Raw genomic sequence first — 24,411 nt, 5'->3', positions numbered from 1 at the left:
AGTTATATACACTTCCAGGGTATAGCCCTAACTCGGTACTATCTCCATGCTGGCTTCTACTAGACTCTACTGTACTCAGTCCACTATTATGTGACTCTGTATATCATACTGTGGGCGGTACTGCTTCCCCACTCCCAGATTAAGCCTTGCTATGCTGAACACCCTTATACTACAATATACACAACATAAACTGCACTGCCCTCATCCACCCTCTATGCTATGCCATCAAAGCATTCAACCAAGTTAGTCAAATGCACTGCACTGTCATCTAGCTAGGTAGGACTGCTCATGTCTGTCCGACATCTAGTGTTGGATGAGCAGAAATTTCCTCCAGTTAATTAGCGGGAAGACAGAAGCCATTGACTTCACATACTCCATTCCCTATCTTCTGCCCCTATCTTCCTTCTTGGCAGCATTTGAGACTATACCACTCTGTTTGTAACTTTGATGTCATACTTGACTCCTAAATGATCTTCCAACAATATCTTGGTGCCATCACTAAGAGCACCTATTTCAATTTCTGTATCATTGCCTGATTCTGCTCCGCCACAGCTCATCTGCTACTGAAACCCTCATCCATGCCCTTACCTCTAGAATCGACTATTCCGTGCACTCTTGGTCACATCTATTACATAGGAACATCCATAGGCCATTCGGCCCTGCTCTGCCACTCGATTACACCATGGCTGAACATCTACCTCAAAGCCACTTTCCTGCACTATCTCCACACAGGACTGTAGAAACGTTTGGGTGCAGAGAGGCTATTCAACCCATTGTGTCTGCTCCAGCCAAAAAGAGGTAACAGAAACCAGCCGCTCATTTTAATCCCACTTCCCAGCACCCGGTCCGTAGCCTTGCAGGTGACAGCGCTTCAGATGCAGATCCAGGTGCCTTTTAAATGAATTGAGCGTTTCAGTCTCAACCACCAACTTAGGCAGCAAATTCCAGATGCCCACTGCCCTCTGGGTGAAAACATTTTCCCTCACGTCCCCTCTAATCCTTCTACCAATCACCTTAAATCTATACCCCCTTGGTAATTGACCCCTCAGCTAGGGGAAACAAGTATTTCCTGTCTAGGCCCCTTATAATTTTGTACACCTCAATTAGGTCACCCCTCAGCCTCCTCTGTTCTAAGAAAAACAACCCCAGTCTATCCAATCTCTCATCATAGTTGCAATTGTCAAGCCCTGGCAACATTCTTGTAAATCTGTAATATCTCTTGATGTAATTAGTCTCCAGAAATCTATCAATCTCTGTCTCGAACGTACTTGAGCTTCCACAGCCCTCTGGGGTAGAGAATTCCAAAGATTCACCACCCTCTGAGTGAAGAAATTCCTCCTCAGCTCAGTCTTAAATGGCCTACCATTATCCTGAGGTTATGACCCCGGGCCAGGATTTTTTGGACGGTGAGGTTTCCCATCTTGCCATCTGAACAGCCTGCCTTAGAGAGCTACTAGCCACTGAGAATGGCCAGCAGCTCCCTAGTCCCTGTAGCACCAGAAGCTGCAGTGGACAGTTTTACAACTGGGATGGGAGGAGTGTGCGTATGTTCCAGCCCCATTACTCCACGGGCCATACCATTAATTTAATTGTTTAATTTTCTCACCAAAATGGCCAATTGTTTAACTATACTTCTCGTACCCAGAAGAAAAGAGACTCTGACCAGGCTTCTTTCAATAAACTCAGAATTATTAACTTATTATAAAACAAAACTCCTTTTCAACAAGTTTCAAGAACCGGTTAACACACAATTATAATCTGGATGTGTGACTAACTAATGCTTTTCAACTTCCCCACTACACACACACACACACACACACACACACACACACACACACACACACAGAGACAAACACACATACACACACACACATACACACACACAGACAAACACACACACAGACAAAGACAAACACACACACAAACACATACACACAAAGGCAAACACACACACACAGACACAAACACACACACACAGACAAACACACACACACACACACACACACACAGACAAACACACACAAACACACACACACACACAGACAAACACACACAGACAAACACACAGACACACACACACACAGACAAACATACACACACAGCCAAACACACACACACACACACAGACAAACACACACAGACAAACACACACACACACACAGACAAACACACACACACAGACACAGACAAACACACACAGACATACACAAACACACAAAGACAAACACACACACACACACACACACACACACATACAGACGAACACACACACACACACACACAGACACAGATACACACACACACGGACAAACACGAGACATACAGGTAGTCTTTGCAGAGTCGGGTGGATGGAAATAACTCCTAGAAAGAAAGAAAAATTAAAGTTCACAGAGATTCGATGCTGTCGGTCTGAAATTCCCTCGGGTGAAGCTGGCTTGATGTTACATGCCTCTGCCCTTCTTGAATGCTCTATTCAACAAAATGCAAATGCGCTCTACCTCTCTTACACCTCAAAACTAGTATACATCAAAGCACCTAGACTAGCTGGTTTTAATACAATTAAGACACACCCGCAGACTAACTCTCTATTTAAAAACACATTTCCAATAATATATACATTAATAGCTTCATGACACCCCCTGCCTAAAAACCCGCTGGTTTTAGACTCATCAGCTAGGGGAAACATCTTACCTACATCCACCCTGTCAATTCCTGTAAGAATTTTGTAAGTTTCAATGAGGTCACCCCTCATTCTCTGAAACTCTAGGGAACACAGACCCAGTCCTCTCAATCTCTGCTCATAAGGCAATCCCGCCTTTCCAGGGATTTTTCTGGTCAATCTCTATTGCACTCCCTCTATGGCAAGTATATCCTTCCTTAGATAAGGGGACCAAAACTGTACACAATACTCCAGTTGAGGTCTCACCAAGGCTCTATATAACTGCAGCAAGACATCCTTATTCCTCTACTCAAATCCCCTCGTGATGAAGGCCAACATACCCATTTGCCTTCCCGATTGCTTGCTGCACCTGCCTCTTAGCTTTTAGTGACTCATGAACTAGGACACCCTGATCCCTTTGGACATCTGCACTTCCCAACCTCTCACCATTTAAGAAATATTCTGCCTTTCTGTTTTTTCTACCAAAGTGAAAGCTTCACACTTATTCACATTATATTCTACCTGTCCTGTTCTAGCCTATTCACTTAGCCTGTCCAAGTCCTCTTGAAGCCTCCTTGCATCTTCCTCAAAACTTACATTCCCATCCAGTTTGGTGTCATTAGCAAATCTGGAAATATTACAATTGGTCCCCACACCCCAATCATTTATATAGCACTGATTCTTGTGGTACCCCACTAGTACCCCATTTTCCCCCCAATCCCATGTGCTCTACTTTTATTTACTAACCTCTTGTGTGGGACCTTATCAAAAGCAGTCTAAAAATCCAAGTACACCACATCCACTGGTTGTCCTTTATCAATGCTACAGGTAACATCCTCAAAAATCTCCAAGTTTGTCAAACACGATTTTCCTTTCATAAGTCCATGTTGACTCTGACCAATTTTACTATTCTTTTCTAAATGTTCAGTTATCACATCCTTTATAATAGATTCTAATATTTTTCCCTACTAACGTCAAACTAACAGGTCTGTAGTTCTCCATTCTCCCTTTTCCTCCCTTCTTAAATAGTGAGGTTACATTTGCTACTTTCCAGTCTGCAGGAACCTTTCCAGAATCAATAACATTTTGCAAGATAGCCACCAATGTATTCACTATCTCTTTAGCCACCTCCTTCAACACTCTAGGATGAAGCTCACCTGGTCCAAGGTAAAAACCCATCTGGTTCACCAATGTCCTTTAGAGAAGGAAATCTGCCATCCTTACCTGTTCTATCCTACATGCGACTCCAGACCCACAGCAATGTGGTTGACTCTTAAATGCCCCCTGAACAAGGGAAATTAGGGATGGGCAATAAACACTGGCCTAGCCAGTGATGCCCACATCCCATGAACGAATAAATAAAATTTATCAACCTTCAACCCCGTTAACTTTTCAAGTACTCCTCTTTACTAATACTAATTTCTTTTAGTTCCTCAGTTTCACAAGTCCCCTGGTTGCCTAGAATTTCTGGGAGGCTTTCTATGTCTTCTTCCATGAAGACAGACTCAAAGTAACTTTAGTTTCTCCGCCATTTCCCTGTTCTCCATGACGAATTCTACTGCCCCACCTGTTAATGGGCCCACATTCGTCCTAATAATCTTTTCCTTTTCATATACCTGAAGAAGCTTTTGCAGTCCGCCTTTATATTCCTCGCTATTTTGCATTCGTATTCTCTTTTCTCTTTCTTAATCAGTTTTTTGGTCCTCCATTGCTGGGTTCTAAATTGTTCCCAATCCTCAGGCTTGCCACTTTTTCTGGCAACCTTATAAACCACTCCCTTTAATCTAATGCAATCTTTAACTTCTTTTCTTAACCATATTTGATTTACCTCTCACTTTGGGTGTTTGTGCCTTTGAGGAATGTATATCTGTTACAGACCGTGTAGTATTTCTTTAAAAGTTGGCTGTTGCCTGCCTACTGCCAAATCTTTTAGGGTATTTTCCCAATCCACCATAGCCAGCTCACTCCTTCATAATTTCCATTCTTCATGTTTAAGACCCTGTTTCAAAATGAACTATATCGCATTCAAACTTAATGCAAAATTCTATCATATTATGGTCATTGTTTCCCAAAGGCTCCTTCAAAGAAATGTTATCATTTAGCCCTTTCTCATTACACAACATTAAGTTCAAACAGCCCAATCCCTAGTTGGCTCCTCAACATACTGCTCCAGAAACCCATCTCATGGACACTCCAGAAATTCATTCTCCACAGCATTAGTGCCAATTTGGTTAACCCAGTCTATGTGTAAACTGGAGTTGCCCATTACAACTGTATTATCCATGTTACATGCAGCTCTAATTTCCTGATTTATACCATGCCCAGTATTACCACTACAGTTTGGTGGCTAATAAACAACTCCCACCAATGTTTGCTGTGGCTTGCTTTTTCTTAGTTCCACCCAAATTGACTCTACATCTTGACCCTTCAATCCTAGATCCTCTCTTACCAATGTACTGATGTCATCCCTTATTAAGAGTGTTACCCCACCGCTTACCTTCTTGCCCATCCTTCCTAAATGCCACACATCCTTGGATATTCAGTTCCCAATTTGGTCACCCTACAGCCACATCTTGCCATAATGGCAATTACATCATACCCATTTACCTCAATTTGTGCATTCAAATCATCAGCTTTCTTGCGATTGTTACATGCATTCAGATAGAGTGCCTTTAATTCTGCTTTTTTAACTTCATTCTCTATTCTGATCCTATTTGATGGCTGCAAATGTTTTTGCTTCTGTTTTTGCTTTCTACTTTCTTACTTCCTTTTGCCAGCTTTGCTTTCCTCCAATCTGATCTCCCTCTCAGGTTCCCATCCCCCTGCCAATCTAGTTTAAACCCTCCACAACAGCACTAGCAAATCTCCCTGCGAGGATGTTAGTCTCTGACCTGCTAAGATGCAGCCCATCCATCTTGTACAGGTCCCACCTGCCCCAGAACCAGTCCCAATGCCTCAGAAATCTGATGCCCTCCTTCCTACACCAGTTCTCCAGCCACATGTTCAATCGCTTAATCCTCCTATTTCTATGCTCAGCAGCACGTGAGACTGGATTACTGCATTGGAGGTCCCGCTTTTCAATCTCCTTCCTAGCTCCCAGAAATTTGCTTCCAACATCTTTTTCCCCCTTCCTACCTAGGTCATTGGTACCAACATGGACCACTACCTCTGACTGTTCACCCACCCCAAGAAGAATGTCCTGCAGCCGCTCTGTAACATTCTTGACCCTGGCACCAGGGAGACAACATACCATCCTGGAATTATGTTTATGGCCACAGAAATGTCTGTCTGTTTCCCTAACTAACGAATCCCCTATCACGATTGCTCTTCTCTGCCTCCCATACAGCTGAGCTGCCCGTGGTGCCACAAAGTTGGCTCTGACTGCACTCCTCTGAGGAACCAAAGCCCTCACCAGTATCCAAAATGGAAAACCGATTAGCAAGCGGGACCTCAGGGGATTCCTGCACTACCTGCCTGGTTCTCTTGGACTGCCTGGTGGTCACCCATTCCCTTTCTGCCTCCATGCTCCTAGCCTGCGATGCAACCACATAGCTCCCAGCCTCGCGGATGCGCCGCAGTGACTCCAGCCGCTGCTCGAGCTCTGAAACGTGGAGCTCAAGTTTCTGCAACTGGTGACACTTGCTGCTCATGTGGTCATGTAGATAACAGGTGGCATCCACGACTTCCCAATCCTACAGGAGATGCATTCAATGCGACTGAGCTGTCCTGCCATCCCTTAACTTTACCTCACTTATATTAACTTTATTTCACTTTGGTTTACTTATATTAACCTTATTTCACTTGGTCTTAACTTAATAAACCTACAGCTGTGATAACCCTTACTAGTACTGGTAAATTCGACCAATCCTTAACACACTTTAGCTACTTAATGGTTATTTCAAACTTTACATTTCCACACCCTCCCCAAGAGCAGCTACTCAGAAGTCAATCGACTTATGGATTTCCTGTGACATCACTGTTCACTTTATTTCAAACTCAGCGCGCTCCCGGAATCTCGGAAGCTCCATGAGTATCTCCCGCAGGTCCATCTCTCCGCGCCTCATCCTGAAGGTGAGTGATGTTCCCAGTAAACTTGAGTCATCCAAACTCTGTTGCTTGTGTCCTTACTTCAACCATTTCCTTCAGCCCCTAGAACCCTCCAAGATCTCTGAGTTCATTTAATTATGGCTTCATGAGCATCTCCAATTATAGTTGCTCCACTATTGATGGCTGTGCCCTCAGCTCTCTATGCCTTAAGCTCTGGAATTCCCCCCCCCACCTTACTACACCTCTGCTCTTTTAAGATGTTCCTTAAAACCTAATTCTTTGACCCTATGTGGCCCAATATTAAATTTTGGTTTCTCACACTCCTGTGTTGCACCTTAGGCTATTTTGTTATGTTAAAGATGCTACATAAATACAAGTTGTTGTGGTTGTTCTGATGAAAGGTCACTGATCTATAATGTTAACTCTGTTTCTCTCTCCACATCTGCTGCCTCACCGACAGTATTTCCAACAATTCTCTTTTATTTTTTCCTTTTCCTTCTTTGCTCTTCAGTTAAACTCCATCTTGTCCAGTTGGCCTATTCCTAACTGATTTGATACTGCCAAGGTCATTTCTGTACATCACTGTCAATCAGCAGTAAGGAGAGAAATCTTATCCCATCAGTGTCGGTTCTAATGACCTCTAAGTGAACTGTGAAAGAGCAGTGCACATCGTCCATGGAAATTATGGAAAAATTGTGGGAAAGAGCTAGGATATGTGATGACAGCAGGCAGGTCCATTTGAAGTGCTATCACTGGCACAGGCATGATGGACCTAATGGCCTCCCTGTGTTATAATTTCTGTGATTCCACTTAATTATTTTTTGATTTGTTCTTGGAATGTGGGCATTGCTGGCAAGGTCAGCATTTATTGCACATCCCTAAATGGCCTTGAGATCTTATCTAACATGATTCAATTAACCTAACTCTAGCACATAATCTAGGCAACCCTTTAGTGAAGTAGTGCTGTACTGCTGGAACCCAGGGTTTTGGAGTGGACTCAAACCCACAACCTTTTGGCTCAGAGGTGAGAGTGCAACCAGCTGAGTTACAGCTAACAGTTCAATATCAGAGCAGGAAAGAAGAGGGTAGGTTGAGAGAAGACAAGTAAATACCATCTTATTATTTTGACCATAGGAAAGAGCTTCTCCTCCAGTTTCAGCACTTGTACCTGGCTTTACTCTGGGTAAACTTTACCTTTCTAAGAGTTTCTAAGCACCATTACGGTATTGCTATTTGATCTTCAATTTACTTTAAAGTATTTAAAAAGCCCTTTAGGGCTGAGTGAATAATAAATCATTCAAGCAGCCAGCAATATACATTACGGACAAAGGTATTAATGCTTACCTAAGGCTTAGTTTCATTCAAACAAAGGCAGACTAATATACTAATGTTGATTGAATATACATTACAGTCTGAGAGGCTAAAAGCATTAATATGCACCTGAAGCTTGGTTTCTGTTTATTCCATTCAATGTCATTGGTATCAATCTGTTGGTAGAATGACTTATTAATTATCTGCGATTGCATAGCATGCTAAGTGGATCGACATGATGGGCAGTTTCCTGAGGCAATGAATAGATTTGGCAGTTGTACGTGGTTGTGGGGATGCTAGAGGGGACAATAATTCTTTGTGGTGTCTAATTCCTGCAACCATTGGTTTGAAATATGAATGATGCTGAAAGGTCAGGTGTAGGAAGAGATGTGATTTCCAGCTCGTCGCATGAGCAAAATGGGCAGGCAGCCAGCCGACATTTTCAAAAAAGTTCACCCAAGGGTGGGGTAAAAAGGGTCAGCAGCATTGCCAGTATGAGTAGTGAGGAGTTTTGGAGATAATTTGCTGCTGGTTGCTTATTGGTACTTGGCCCCTGGTGGTACATCTCTGTTTGGGGCTTCATTCTTAGCATTTCCAGGCTTCATTTCAGGACTCCTTGCTGTCTGCAAAGCCCTCGGAGGATTCAGACCATGTGGACCTTTCCAGATATCAGACAGCCTTCCCTTACTCTGGTAATGGGGATTGTGGTCTCCGCTGGAGACACCTCCTCTGGGGAGGAAGAGAGGGGCAGAAGGGAGACAAGGCCAGCTGTCCCTGTGCAGCTTCCAGGGGAGGGACCTGTGGGAGGAGAGGCGCAGGCACAAGGGGCACAGGGTCAACAGGTTGTCCAAGGCGTTGGGGTCACAGAAGACGCCACTATCCTGCTGCCAGGGTTTACAGGAAGTGATGCAGCTACCTCAATATGTCCGAGGTGCGATGCCAAAAGAGGCTCCGCCTCTCAAGGGAGAGCGTGACCTCCATTTGCTAGATGATTGGGCCTGAGATCACCTCCAACTGTGTGGATGGACACCCCATGCCAGTGGCTCGGAAGGTCACAGTGACCCTCAACTTCTGTGCCTCCAGCTCTTTTCAGGGGTCAGTGGGGGATCTGTGTGGAGTCTCCCAATCAGCTGTCCATAGTTGCAGCAAGTAGGTGACAGATGCTTTATTCAGGTGGGTACTGACCTTTATTCTTTACTATATGGACAAGACCAGCCAAGCTGAGTGAGCCAGAGGCTTTGCTGCGATCACTGGGTTCCCCCACATCCAGGGTGCAATCGACTGCACACATGTAGCTATCAAGGCGCCAGTGGGTCAGTTGGGTGCCTTTGTCAACAGGAAGGGATAAGGGATTCCACTCCATGAACGTGCAGATAGTGTGTGACCACAGGATGCTGATTCTGCGTCTGTGCGAGGTAACCAGGCAGTTCCCATGACGCATACGTCCTGAGACACTCCCAGGTGCTGAGGCTCTTCAGTCCTCTAGCCCGACTGGATGGTGGCTGCTGGATGACAAGGGCTATCCGTTGAAGTGGTGGGTCATGACGCTTCTCCACCACCCAAGGACAGAGGCAGAGAAGTGTTACAATACGAGTCATGCCTCCACAAGGGTGGTGGTAGAGAGGAATATAGGTCTTCTCAAGGTGCACTTCTGATGCCTTGACTGTTCAGGGGGTGCACTACAATACCCCCCAGAGTGGCTGTCACTGATGGTGATTTCATGCTGCGCTCTCCACAATCGGGCACTGGGAAGGGGGGACCCACAGGAGGAAGAGGATCTTGGCGCAGCTCCACAGGCCACAGATGATAAATCTAGTAGTGATTCAGAAGAGGAGCATGGTGAGGAACACGCTGAGGATGTGGAGGCAGACCTCAGTAACCTCCAGGGAGGCAGGGACACCAGGGACTCCTTGATCCAGCTAGGCTCCTTCAACTAGGCTGCCAAAGATCAGCTTCTACTGCATGTCAGGGCTGCCACCTCCATCCCAGATGTCTGAAAGAATCTTTTTATTTGAACACAAAGAACACTCAGTGTCTGTGCAATAAAGTTCAGAGCCACTTGTGTCTGACATTACACACTGGCGTACCCTGCACCGATAAAATAAAAAGGTGAAGCATACTCAGGTCATGGCGACTAAAGCAAGGTTTATCTTATTTTGACAATTCCAAACTATTTACATCAACTTCTCTGGTCTTCACTCCCAGACCAGGATAGATAAAGTAAACATAGGTGAACATAAAATCCCCCGTGAACTGTCCCTCTTGTTCTCAGGGTGCCTTTAACTTACATTTGCAAGTGCTACGTTTCAGTGTGCCCCTCTCGCTGGCAATGGCATTGGAGACAGCCTGCTGACCCTGCTGTCTTGTTGGCCTTGACGGTTGTCCTCTGGCCACTGGAGTCTGTGCTGGCCCCGCTCTGGCCAGTCCCATGGCTGGCACCTCCCCAGTCACTGCAGCCTCATCAGATGCCACGGTCATTGGTGGAGGGATGGAGGAGCTGCTGCCATCATCCAGAGCGCCCTGAGGGGAGCCGCAGAGGTGATAGGCAGCTCATGTGTCAACGTGAGGTCAATCTGGACCTCCCTGCCCACCAATGATGGACAGGCACCTAGCTGGGATACTGGGTGGTTCATTGACCTCCCACACTGACACTGACCACCTGAGGCCAGTGCTTGTGTGAGGGCTTGCAGGCCCAAGCGCAACCCCAAGGACCCCTAATTTTGTCCTTGGAGCTGCCTCTCCATGAGTGTTGCCACTGTCTTAGTGGAGGAGGCAGTGTGCTCGACCATGACAGTCAACACAGTGCTCATGCTCCGCATGGACTCCTCCACAACAGAGACCACAGCACACATACCCTCATGGATCTCTGCCAGGTCCTCCCGCACATCTCACTGGACATCCAGCATCTGCCGCCTAATGGATGACTCCAGAGGCCCATTATCAGCCTTCGACTGAGCATCATCCTGGTCCCTAGCAGTCCTCTGATTGCCAGCGTCCTGAGCACTCTCAGGGTCCGGAGAGCGAACGCCTGCTGGTGAACCTAAAAGAAAGAATAAGGACATGTCATTAGTTAAAATAATCACACTGTCACAGTGCATGCCAAGTACCCTGGTGAGACGGTGGAGATCTGCATCATGGTGCCCTCGTCTTCCAATGATCAATGGGGACTCCAGGTTCGAGGCTCACATCAATTGAAGAGACTACACTAGAATGGTTGCACAATGCGAAAGTCTCCCATCTGTGCACTGCACTCTTACCTTCATCTGGCACCCCCGCCTCTTCACTCCCTGTTACACGTGGGGCATGCTGGCTCTCCAGCTCCAGGGCATCTTGCTTATACCTCGAGAGGATTAGGAGGCTAGCGGCGCCGCCACTGGTCTGTGACCTTTCTATTTTGTTGTGGGCCGTCTTCTCCTGAAACAACAGAGGAGCATTGAATAGTCCACTCTGTACCTGCAGCCCCATTGCAGCCTGGCCAACCCCAGCTGAGGGACACCTGATAGGGCACATCCGAGTCATGGCCCTCGAGCAGCAAGGCCTTCAGTCCAAGCAGCCAGGTCTCACCCCCTTGGCCAGCTCTGGTGTGATTAACAGTTGGCGCTCAGACTCTAACACCCCTGAGCTCCACAGGGGGATGGCCAGACCCTAACACATCTGCACACTGCCCCACACCAACACAGTATTCACCCTTCCTGAATGCAACAGGACTTTGAAGTGCTTACAACACTGCGCCCATGTGCGCTGCACCATATCACGGCTGCTCACCATTGCTGTCACCTCCTCCCATGCCCTCTTGGTTAGGTGTAGTGGCCTCCTCCTCCCATTTCTGGGGACAAGGGTGTCCCTCCTGGCAGCGCCCTCCTCCAGCAGGACGGTGTGAGGCACTCAACAGAAAAGCGGAGGCCCGAGTGCCCACCCGACCTGCCATGTCCAGCCGCACTCGGGTCCATCGCAAAGTTTCAGGGGATGTCCTCCATGGCAGCCTTCCAGGGGCTGCCTGGGCTGCTCTTAAACTGACTGCTGGGTCACCATCGGGCCCGGTGGCCGACAGGGCCCTGCCTCACCCCCACCGCCCACCACCACCTCAGCACCTCCCCACCCCCCCGCCCCCACCTCACTAACTCACCAACTCTCCCCGCCCCCCAGCCCCCCCCCCCCCACCCCGCCCCCGCCAGTCCCTTCCTGGCCAGTGCAGAGCCGCGTTTCACGCTGGGCAAGCCACAATTGGCCCACCAGTGTGACATTGTGGTCGGAGCCCAATGACGGGCGATGGTCCGTTCACAGCCATTCCCAGGCCTGCCCGCTGTGCCTGACCATTGAGGGGAATATCCCGTCCTCGAAGAATGAAAGATGATCTTGTTGAAACACACGGTATATACTCGAGTAATAGTCGATTTCATGTAAAAGTAAACCCCCAACTTTTGGCCAAAAAATCCTTAATTTTTCAAATAGCTCAATTCATTATTCATTAAAACAGTACTTGCGAATGCTGGCTCAGCACAGTCCCCCAGCACCAAGGCTTAAGTCAACGGCTGGGAGCCATCAGCGTGAAATTTTTCAATGGCGTGGCCCTCCCTTTCCTTTCCTGTGACCCCTGACCAGTATTGAAACTGCAGGCCCAGCCGCTGCTGCCGCCTTCTCTCCTGGGTTGTTGGGGAGGGTGGTGGTGGTTGGGGGAGGGTCCATAATAAAAACAGAGGGAGGGAGTGTCATGAAATATAATAATTTGCATAATATTATTATGATTTATTATAAAAGTGGGTCAATAGTGGGGTTTCGATTAGTTTCTCTGTGTGCATGTGTGTGTGTGGGGGGGGGGCGGGATTTAATTGAATTGGATACAGCTGGTCGAGAGGCTTTGAGTTATCAAAAGGGAAGCTAGGTTTGAAATACCAAATATGTAAACATGGCTGAAGTTTTAGAATGTGAGGTGTAAGGAACGTTTGTATTTTTAGATAAATCAAGTTAGTTTGAATTTCAAAGAGACGGTAAGATGTTACACCTAGCCAGAAGCCAGTGTGTTTATTTTTCCCAAATCTTACTGATAAAATTAATACTATGAAAAAATTTATATTATGAGAAAGGTAAAGTTCCAAAAACATATTGGAACAATGGAATTTGCATTAAAATGGGAGAAACATGTATAAAGAATGTATAGGATGAGAAGGAATTCTAAGATCTAAAATAATTGTAAAAAGCCTCCAGCCTCTATGCATCAAGTTGCTGTCTACAGGAACCAAAGCTGAGAAAACTCAATTTGAAACTCACCGTCCAGAGTACTGTGTGCTTTGCCTGAGTCTGTTTAAATCTATTTTTATTTTTGCCATAACGGGGGTGTAACTGGGAGTCAGATTAATTATGGGTTTTTAGGAGTTATTATAATAGTAATTTGTAGACTTATGTATGTGCCTGAAATCTTTATTTTTGTTAACAAATGTTTAATTTAGTTTTCTAAAAACATCTGAAGCCATGGTAGTCTTATTACTACTGAATTCAGGGCACACATCTCAAAATAAAATACAAATTGCAAAACTGTTGTGACCGTGTGATCAAGTTTCCCTGGTGGATTTGATCCACCTGTCACACATCACCTGCCATGTCATAACAGGGAGCTAATAAATGGCTGGCGAGGGCACCACTTCACCACTTCCTCCATACCTTATGGATTCTTTTGAGAGCCATGTTAGGATAACTATTTACAAAAGACGACAAAAAAAATTAAGAAATTTTTCAGCCTTGACAAGAAGAGATGACTGCCAAGGTGACAGATGTACAGATGCAACTAGAGGAGTTACGAGCCAAACATCAACTGTTACTGTGTGATGAGAAAAGTCATAATGTAGAACAGGAACGTTTGCCATCAGTGACAAAACTCCTTAATAAAAGCAAAGAGAAAGAAAGACAGTAAATGGCTGGTGTGGGCACTTTGTTCCCCATTACCTTTGGATCCTTTTGAGAACCATGTTAAGTGTGTCAGTCGTGTGTTTTAGTTGAAAGCAAGCCCCTTGAAAACATTACTCTTGTAAAAATTGCCAACTTAACTTTTTGCCCAAAAAAATGTGTCTCAAAAATTCAACTTTAAAATGATTATATACAGTTTAAGGTTCTGAGGGGGCTTAATGATAGACGCTGAGAGAATGGCGGAATCTAGAACTTGGGGGCACAGTTTAAAAAATAAGGGGTCTCCCACTTAAGATGGAGATGAGGAATTTCTTCTCTCAGAGGGTTGTTAATCTTTCAAATTGTCTTCCCCAGAGAGCAGTGGAGGCTGGGTCATAGAATATATCCAAGGCTGAGTTAGACAAATTTTTAACAGCAAAGGAGTCAAGGGTGAGGGACTGGCAGGGAAGTGGAGTTAGGACCACAGTCAGATCAAGCATGATTTTATTAAATGACAGGGCAGGATAGCCTACTCCTGCTCCTATTTCTTGTGTCCTTATGATATTATTATGAGCATTCTCTTTTGCTAATCCACCAGTATAAAACTGATATTTCAGATGCAGCCCAGGTTAGATGATCTAATAGCATGCCCAGCAGCTTTCAAAATTAATACACCTCTTCACCTTTATGGCTTTATCTCTATTCCGGGCTGCAAATACATACTTTTGCAATATAACCCAGGGCTCCATCCAGTCCTGCATTCACTAGGTCAAGTTAATCCATTTTGGTCTGACTTAAGGCAGCAGTATAATAGTACCATTCAGTTCAACACCCTGCTGGTTTCCCCAAAATTCATGGGACAATAATGTCACCTACACAGCACTGCAGACTCATGCTTGAGATACACGGAATTTCCTGAACAGTGGAGTAGGAGATTCCACTCACTCACTAAGAAAGAGCAGTGAATCCTTTATGTTAATGACAAATTTTCAGCGAGGTGTTGCAAATAACTTTAAGAGATCGTCATATGTGTTTGCAACCTCCCAGCTCTATCCAGGAAAAGACAAATGTCAGCATGGATTCTGAGTGATAACACACCCCCTAGTTACCATAGCTCGTGACTTTGAGTGGCATACTGGTCAACTGAAGATTACTATAATGAGGCCCATTCACCAATCAGAGAGGTTTCTGAGATCCTGAATGGAAGATTTGGGTGCCTTGATAGATCAAGAAGGAAACTGCAGTACAATGCTGAATGGGCATTGTGGTTGCTTGCTGTGCCCTACACAACTTTCACATTCAGAAAGGACTGGAAATACAATCCCTGAAGGAGAAAGACCCAATTTATGCTAGCGGTCAAGGCTGAGGAACCAGCAGCCCAACATCAAGTGGTTCCTGACTTGGAGGAGACTGTCCCCCATTGCCAGGGGAACACATCAATCAGTTAATAGGAAAACATACTCCTCACACTCACCTCCACCTGGCACAGACTGACTGACCTCATCATAGCCAACAACTAAAGAAGAGTGCCTCCTCAGCAGGTGATGATAAAGGTACGTCTTGCTGATGATCTGCTTCTCTTGCATTATGTGCTGGTTTCTCCTAGAATAAGATTAACACAAGGAGAAGGTAAAGATTTGAGAATATCTCTGAGGTGTCAGCAGACAGCTGGTATAATAGAGAGGATACATGCTGGAAAGACCCTTTGTCCTGAGAGGTTGGAGTTGAAAAGGGGCACATTCAAGAAAAGCATGTGAGGCATGTTCCAGGTGGAAGAATTAGACTGTACATGATGATTTGTCATTCCATTTAAGAAGGGTGTTGCATAGTACTAAAGTGAAAAGAGGAGGATGCTAGTTCTGTTGATCATTAGTGTTTTTGTAGCGCTGGACTGCAATCCTTGGGATTACAGAGGTTGCACTCAGTGCCACACCCACCCCCTCATTGCACCCCTTCCCAAGATCTACTTACATTGGCTTTCTGCCCATGTCACCCCAGCAATCTGTCTGGTTTGGCCAGAGAGGGGATAGAATCAGAGGTGAGGATATTGAATTTGTAGCAATGGCTGAAGACAATGGTTTTGATCTTCCCAATGTTTAACTGACTCATCCAAGAGTGTATAACAAATAATCAGTCTGACAACACAGAGACAACAAAGAGGTAGTGCTGGGTGTCATCATGTGAGAGAAGTGCAAGGTGATTATCCCACCTGCCAAAAGGAAGTGCTCAACTACTTTCATGGTTGAACCACATCTACATTTTGTTGTTGAACTCTGTATGTTTTTGGAGCAGCTTGCTGGTTGGAAGAAGCAGGATATCTGGGAGATCTACCATGGAACTCAGCCAGTGCAGCTAAGTTGTTGGCCATGGAGTGCTGGATACTGGGGGAGGACAGCAAGGAGTCAACAAAAATTATTTAAAAAAAACATTTTTTCTGCTTTCTTTGAACAGTCTAGAAATCCTCTTAATGTAACAGGTCATATTTGGTGCTGAACAGTCCTTTTAAGCACCCGCTGATTAAGCTGCTCATTGCCAATTATCAATGGGCAAAGCACGTGGTCCATCCACTCGTGCTCCACAATTGCATCAGGATCTTATTGACATCTGAGGAATCCTGATTTGCATGCTCCAGTGAGGTTCCTGCCTGTTTTCTGGCATCTCTTGGGCAGTCCATTTTAAGGACCTCATCGAAATTGGCAGAGACCTGTACATCAGTGGGAGGACAGTAAATCTTGGGCTCACAGTTTCACTGAGGAGGGGATGAAAATCATACCGATTGTTTCTAGCTAAATAAGGTTAATATAACATTCCTAAACTTTAATGAGCTAGCTGCCTGGTCCCTGCAGACAGTATTACAGACTCTCTCTCATTTTTCACGCAGAAACTATCAAGGTTGTAGGAAGATAACATCTAATTTAGGGACCACTAGCTGATAAGATGCTGGTATTTGTTAGTATACAAGAGTAATTTTTAACTAATGTTAACCAACATCAGGAAAGGAAGGGTGCTGAGATAGCCCGATTGAAGCTTCTATGGATAAAGTAGCTGCTTTTTTTCATTGCTTTGAAATTCTGCTTGATTTCTTTCACCTGTGCTGAGCAAGTTCCTCTATTCTAGAAAGGACTATGTATGTCCCCAGATCCATCCGGATGAAAGAGTGCTGTGAAACTGCGTGTACAATCACGCTATTGCTGTGTCATGCAATGTCCAGGATGGTAGACAGTGAACTACATGCACCTTGGTCTCTTTTTATCTAGCAATTCCATGTTTAATCAGTGCCTATACTTGACACTCCTACATTGGTAACCTGGATGAGATAGAGAACTAACTCATCATCAAGTAGGGTTCCAAGTGTGGCACCTTGGTGTGTGGCACTGTTATATTGATGTGCTCTGCCACCAGGTGATTTAAGCCTTCAAAGTGAGACTTCATTGTGATGCTCCAAACACCCTGGTATGAGACAGGCTTGATGAACCAACTGGCCTTTTCCTGTCTGTTAATTTTGTATACTTGTGTTTGCCTCTCTCCAGATGGCTCAGTGTATGAGTGGACTGTACTCAGTCAGATTTTGCAGCAAGTTCCAGCTTGAAGTGAGCTGCATAATTCTCTGCTCTCCACTGAATTATAAGTGCAAAAATCAGCAAGGGTTTCCATTGCTGATTGTTATCCAGCCATTCCTGCTGGAAAATGCATGTGGGTAGATGTTGAGGGTGGACTGTCAAAAGCCTGGATGTGTTGCTCTATACGGTGAGATAGATTTCCAGTATCTACCGTCAATGTTCAGAGGTGAATGTTGCTGGTACCTCATGAACTATACCACAGCTGATCCAATGTTTTCAGGAGAGGAGGGAAAAGATTAATATAAGGGAACCTGAAGTCATTCTTGTGGCTGTGATGCATTTCACTACATGGACCAAAACATAAGAATATAGAAAGGAACATGGGAACAGGAGGAGGCCATACAGCCCTTCAAGTCTGCTGTGCAATTCAATTAGATCATGGCTATTTGGTACCCTAACTGAATTTCCCTGCCTTGTCTCCATGGTACCCTTGGCTGGCTTAAAAATCTATCAGTCGCAGATTTAAAATGATTAATTGAGCTAGCTTTCTTTGGGAGAGAGTTCCGCACTTTTGCAGGAAGAAGTGTTTTCTAACTTCATACCAGAACAGCCCGGTTCTGATTTTAAGGTTATGTTCCAAGACAGCCCTACCAGTGGAAAAAAAGATTCCCCTGATCTACCCTTTTAATTCCTTTCAAAATCCTAAAAACCTCAATCAAATCACCACTTAACTTTCCATGTTCCAGGGAATACAAGCTAGGATTAGATACAATCTTGCGTCATAATTTAACACTTGTACTGCTGGTAATATTTTGGACAATGGTTAGCAAAAGATTAAAATTTTCCACAACAGCTTCCGGGTGCTGATCCTCAGCTAAAGATTAACCGTATACGAACATACAAACAAGGAGCAGGCGTGGACCATTCAGCCTCTCGAGCCTGCTCCGCCATTTAATACAATCATGGCTGATCTAATAGTAACCTGAAATCTGCATCCCACCTATCCCCAATAACCTATCACCCCCTTGCTTACCAAGAATCTATCCACCTCTGCCTTAAAAATTTTCAAAGACTCTGCTTGCACCGCCTTTCCAGGAAGAGAGTTCCAAAGAGTCATGACCCTCTGAGTGAAAAAAATTTCACCTCATCTCTGTTTTAAATGGGTGACTGCTTATTTTCAAACAGTGACCCCTAGTTCTAGATTCTCCCACAAGAGGAAACAATCTCTCCATGTCCATCCTGTCAAGACCCCTCAGGATCTTAAATGTTTCAATCAAGTCGCATTTGATTTTTCTAACCTCCAGTGGATACAAGCCTAGTCTGTCCAACCTTTTCTCCAATTCCAGGTATTAGTTCAGTAAACCTTCTATGAACTCTTTCCAAATCATTTACATCCTTCCTTAAATAAGGTGACCAATACTGTACACGGTACTTCAAATGTGGTCTCACTAGTGCCCAGTATAACTGAAGTATATCATCCCTATTTTTGTACTCAATTCCCCTCGCAATAAATGATAACATTCTATTAGCTTTTCTAATTACTTCCTGTACCTGCACACGAACCAACCTTTTGTGATTCATGCACTAGGACACCCAGCTTCCTCTGAATCTCAGAGCTCTGCAATCTCTCACTATTTAGATAATAAGCTTCTCTTGTATTCTTCCTGCCAAAATGGACAATTTCACATTTTCCCACATTATACTCCATTTACCTGATCTTTGCCTACTCACTTAATCTATCTATATCTTTTTGTAGCCTCCTTATGTCCTCTTCACAGCTTAGTTTTCTATCTATGTGTCATCAGCAAATTTGGCAACCAACCCATCCCTTCATCCAAGTCATTTATATAAATTGTAAACAGTTGAGGTCCCAGCACTGATCCCTGTGGCACAACGCTCGTTACATCTTGCCAACCTGAAAAAGACCCATTTATGCCTACTCCCTGCTTCCTGTTAGCCAGCTAATCTTCTCTCCATGCCAAAATGTTACCCCCATACCATGAGTTTTTATTTTCTGCAATAACCTTTGATGTGGCACCTTATCAAATGCCTTCTGAAGTACAGTACATCCACTGGTTCCCCTTTATCCACAGCACATGTTACCTCCTCAAAGAACTCCAGTAAATTGGTTAAACACGATTTCCTTTTCACAAAACCATTTTGCCTCTGCCTGATGACCTTGAGCTTATCCAACTGCCCTGCTATAACTTCTTTAATAATAACTTCTAACATTTTCCCTATGACAGATGTTAAGCTAACTGGCTTAAAGCTTTCTGTCTCCCTCCCTTTATGAATAATGGAGTTACATTTACTACCTTCCAATCTAATGGGACCTTCCCCAAATCTAAGGAGTTTTGGAAAATTAAAACCAATGCATCAACTATCTCACCAAACATTTACCATTGTTCTCTGAGAAGCATTAAACAGTGGGTCAGCTACACAAACCTGAAACCTCTCAAAAGAAAATCCTGGATTTGTAATTGTCTGGTCAATGTTTCCAAAGCAGCCTGTGCTGAGGGATCTGGCAGTCATCACCGATGGAGTGAAAGCTCATCACATCTCGATCTTCTCCAACCCTACACCAAGCTTCTTGTGACTGAGATCCCAAGATGGCACAGTTCAATGACAATGTAATGTGAACCTGCATTTTCAAACCATCAAATTAAACTGATCAAGCTCCTCTCCAGTAAACTCTGAACTGAAATATTTTGTTGCTAGGCAGCCTGCAAAATACATGACATCATAATCAGGAAATATTTTGTCAATGTCTGTCACTGCCTGTAACATCAAAGCATATTATTGTCATCCTATTGTGCTGAGTGCACTGCACAAACCAGTTAAATAATTCTGCCAACTTTTTCTTTGTGAACGTTATTCTTAAATTATTTTCAAAAAGGAACCCTAATGTCACCTATAGGCATATAAATAATTAAAGGGTAGTGGGAGGAGGGATGGAGCTGATTAGGAACCAAAAAATGGATTTATGCATGGAGGCAGAAAGGTACTACCCGAGTACTTTGCAACTGGTTTTTCCAAGAAAAATGATGCTGCTCCAGTCATAGTGGAGGTGGTTGAAATGCTGAATGGGCTAAAAATGGTTAAGGTGAAGATATTACAAAGGCTATCTGTACTTATTGTCAGTCACCAGGACCAGATAGGATGCACCCAAGGATGCTGGGAGAAGGAAAGGAGAAAATAGTGGAGTCAGGGCTATAATCTTCTAATCCTCCTGAGATGTTGGGATGGTGCCAGAGACTTGGAGAAGAGCAAATGTTGCACCTTTGTTCAAGAAAGAGTTTAAGGATAAACCCAGGAATTACAAACCAGTCAGTTTAACCTCTGTGGTGGGAAAGCTTTTAGAAACAATAATCCAGGACAAAGTTAAAGCCACTTGGCAAGTGTGAATTAATTAAAGAAAGCCTGCATGGATTTGTTAAAGGCAAATTGTGTTTAACTAACTTGATTGAGTTTTTTGTTCAGTTAACAAAGAGGGCTGATGAGGGTAATGTAGTTGATGTGGTGTACATGAATTTCAAAAAGGCATTTGATAAAGTGCCACATAATAGTCTTGCCAACAAAGTTGAAAGTCATGGAATAAAAGAGTGGCAGCATGGATATGAAACTGGCTGAGTGACAGGATGCAGAGCGTAGTGGGAAGGGCTTGCTTTGGACTGAAGGACGGTCTACAGCAGGGTTTCCCAGGGATTGGTACTAAGACTGCTTTTCTTGAATATGTTAATGATTTTGACTTTTATTTGGGTGTACATGGCACAATTTCAAAATTTGCTGATGCACAAAATTTGCAAGTATTGTGAACAGTGATCAGAATAGTGATAGACTTCAAGAGGACATAGACAGGCTGATGGGAGTGGTAGATACATGAAGATGAAATTTAATGCAGAGAAGTATGAAATGATTCATTTTGGTAGGAAGGATGAGGAGAGGTGATGTAAAATAAAGGTTATTAAATGGTTTATGAAAGTAGTATTTAGAAAGTACTTATAAACTGCAGTTCTGGTGATCATATCACACAGTTCATTTTTTTCTTCAACAGCTGCCTTTTTCAATCATTTTCAGCATCTAAAAAAAATAAAACCTAACACACCATTAACAGCATGAGCATCAAAAACTGTTCTTGTTTTCATATGCCATTTAGAGTTTACTTTTATAATGTGTGCATCGAAAGTTACGAAACTTTAAGACTTCACAAGGATTTTATAAACAGCCTGTATATGAAGGGCAACATAGACTGTAAACCGTTATTTTTTCTCTTGCTGAACACTCATCCGTCAAAGCAATGGGAGAATCCATCATCATCATCACATAATCTTGCGTCTGTCATGTTTCCATTATACTTCAGCTATTGCAGCACATTACAGATGCAAAGCGTCTTTTTAAAGAATGCTTCTGACCTGCAGGCTGAAATAGACCAGCTCCTGCCAATCTGCACACCTCCCTTATCAAACAATTAAACTCTAAATGACCCTATGCTGTGCTTATTTAAGCTTGTGGTCTCATAATCCCACGGTGCCATCTTGGCAAAGTGATAGATTATACATGACATAAGACTCTTATCAACAGCTATAAATAACATCACAGGTAGCCTGTCTTGTGGCTTTTTTTTACATTATTCTTTCATGGGATATGAGTATTGTAAGAGCTGGTGTGGCTCAGTTGATACTACTTCTTCCTCTGAGCTGAAGGTCCTGAGTTCAAATCCCACCCCAAGACTTGTTTTCTGTGAAAGAATGCAACTACTGGTGCAGGCAACCCAGCATATATTGGTGCCAGCTTCCAATCTGGATCAATGGGGAATGTTTGGTGGTAGGAATGGCATGCAACTGCAGAACAACCTACCACATCCAAGACAATGATGGTTGATTGATAGGCTATTAACCAGCATTGTGGTAGCAACATGCGAAAAGTTGAAAGGAAGATTTGTAAACATTGCTGGCGAGGCCAAAATTTATTGCCCATCCCTAATTGCCTTTGAGAAGCTGGTATGCCAACTTCTTGAATCATTGCAGTCCATGAGATGTGGATACACCCACTGTGTACCTACAGTGTTGTTAGGAAGGGAGTTGCAAGATTTTGACCTAGTGACACTGAAGGAACGGTGATATAGTTCCACGTCAGGATGATGTGAGGTTTGGAGGGGAACGTGCAAGTGGTAGTGTTCCCATGTAGCTGTTACCCTTCTGGTGGTAGAAGCTGCAGATTTGGAAGAAGTCTTAGTGGCCAGTTACTGGGGGTGGAGAGGGTGCAGCTTGGAGAGTTTCTGGGGATGGAGAGGGTGCAGCTCGGAAAGTTTCTGTGGATGGAGAGGGTGCAGCTCGGACAGTTTCTGGGGTTCAAGACGGTGCAACTCGGGTAGATTCTAGGGTTAGAGAGGGTGCAGCTCGTACTGTTTCTGGGATTGGAGAGGGTGCAGCTAGGGGAATTTCTGGTTGGAGAGGGTGCAGCTCGGGCAGTTACTGGGATGCAGAGGGTAGGGCTCGGGCTGTTTCTGGGGGTGTAGAGGGTGCAGCTCGGGTAGTTTCTGGGGATGGAGAGGGTGCAGCTCGGGTAGTTTCTGGGGATGGAGAGGGTGCAGCTCGGGTAGTTTCTGGGGATGGAGAGGGTGCAGCTCGGGTAGTTTCTGGGGATGGAGAGGGTGCAGCTCGGGTAGTTTCTGGGGTTGGAGAGGGTGCAGCTCGGGAAGTTTCAGGGGATGGAGAGGGCGCAGCTCGGGTAGCTTCTGGGGATGGACAGGGTGCAGGTCGGGCAGTTTCTGGGGATGGAGAGATTGCAGCTCGGACAGTTTCTGGGGGTGTAGAGGGTGCAGCTCAGGTAGTTTCTGGGGGTGGAGAGGGTGCAGCTCGGGTAGTTTCTGGGGTTGGAGAGGGTGCAGATCGTACAGTTTCTGGTTGGAGAGGGTGCAGCTCGGGTAGTTTCTGGGGTTGGAGAGGGTGCAGATCGTACAGTTTCTGGTTGGAGAGGGTGCAGCTCGGGCAGTTTCTGGTGGTGAAGAGGGTGCAGCTCGGGTAGTTTCTGGGGATGGGGAGGGTGCAGCTCGTGTAGTTTCTGGGGATGGACAGGGTGCAGGTCGGGTGGTTTCTGGGGATGGAGAGGGTGCAGCTCGGGTAGTTTCTGGGGGTGGAGAGGGTGCAGGTCGGGTGGTTTCTGGGGATGGAGAGTGTGCAGCTCAGCCAGTTTCTGGTGGAGAGGGTGCAGCTCGGACAGTTTCTGGGGGTGTAAAGGGTGCAGCTCGGACAGTTTCTGGGGGTGTAGAGGGTGCAGCTCGGACAGTTTCTGGGGTTGGAGAGGGTGAAGCTCGGGTAGTTTCTGGGTATGGAGAGGGTGCAGCTCGGACAGTTTCTGGGGATGGAGATGGTGCAGCTCGGACAGTTTCTGGGGGTGTAGAGGGTGCAGCTCGGACAGTTTCTGGGGATGGAGAGGGTGCAGCTCGGACAGTTTCTGGGGGTGTAGAGGGTGCAGCTCGGACAGTTTCTGGGGATGGAGAGGGTGCAGCTCGGGTAGTTTCTGGGGTTGGAGAGGGTGCAGCTCGGGTAGTTTCTGGTTGGAGAGGGTGCAGCTCGGGTAGTTTCTGGGGATGGAGAGGGTGCAGCTCGGACAGTTTCTGGGGATGGAGAGTGTGCAGCTCAGGTAGTTTCTGGGGATGGAGAGGGTGCAGCTCGGGTAGTTTCTGGGGATGGAGAGGGTGCAGCTCGGGTAGTTTCTGGGGATGGAGAGGGTGCAGCTCGGGTATTTTCTGGGGTTGGAGAGGGTGCAGCTCGGGTAGCAACTGGTGTTGGAGAGTGTGCAGCTCGGGTAGTTTCTGGGGGTGGGGTGGGTGCAGCTCGAGTAGTTTCTGCGGATGGAGACTGTGCAGCTCGGACTGTTTCTGGTTGGAGAGGGTGCAGCTCGGGTAGTTTCTGGGGATGGAGAGGGTGCAGCTCGGTAGTTTCTGGGGGT

The 24,411-nt window shown here is 45.2% G+C and overlaps 1 long non-coding RNA gene across 1 annotated transcript in view; it reads left to right on the top strand.

The window, feature by feature from the left end:
- The window catches only part of LOC121278671, a 43,067-nt gene extending 22,980 nt beyond the window's left edge, over window positions 1–20,087 (top strand). Inside the window, exon 3 of the long non-coding RNA XR_005943257.1 lies at window positions 19,964–20,087. This is a non-coding gene — a long non-coding RNA (uncharacterized LOC121278671). The remainder of the gene's footprint in view (window positions 1–19,963) is intronic.
- The last annotated feature ends 4,324 nt before the right edge of the window (window positions 20,088–24,411 follow it).

This window comes from Carcharodon carcharias, chromosome 6 (assembly GCF_017639515.1).
Source record: "Carcharodon carcharias isolate sCarCar2 chromosome 6, sCarCar2.pri, whole genome shotgun sequence".
Taxonomy (NCBI): Eukaryota; Metazoa; Chordata; class Chondrichthyes; order Lamniformes; family Lamnidae; genus Carcharodon; species Carcharodon carcharias.
The sequence above is the reverse complement of the archived record's forward strand: the minus strand, read 5'-3'. Positions and strand labels throughout refer to the sequence as shown.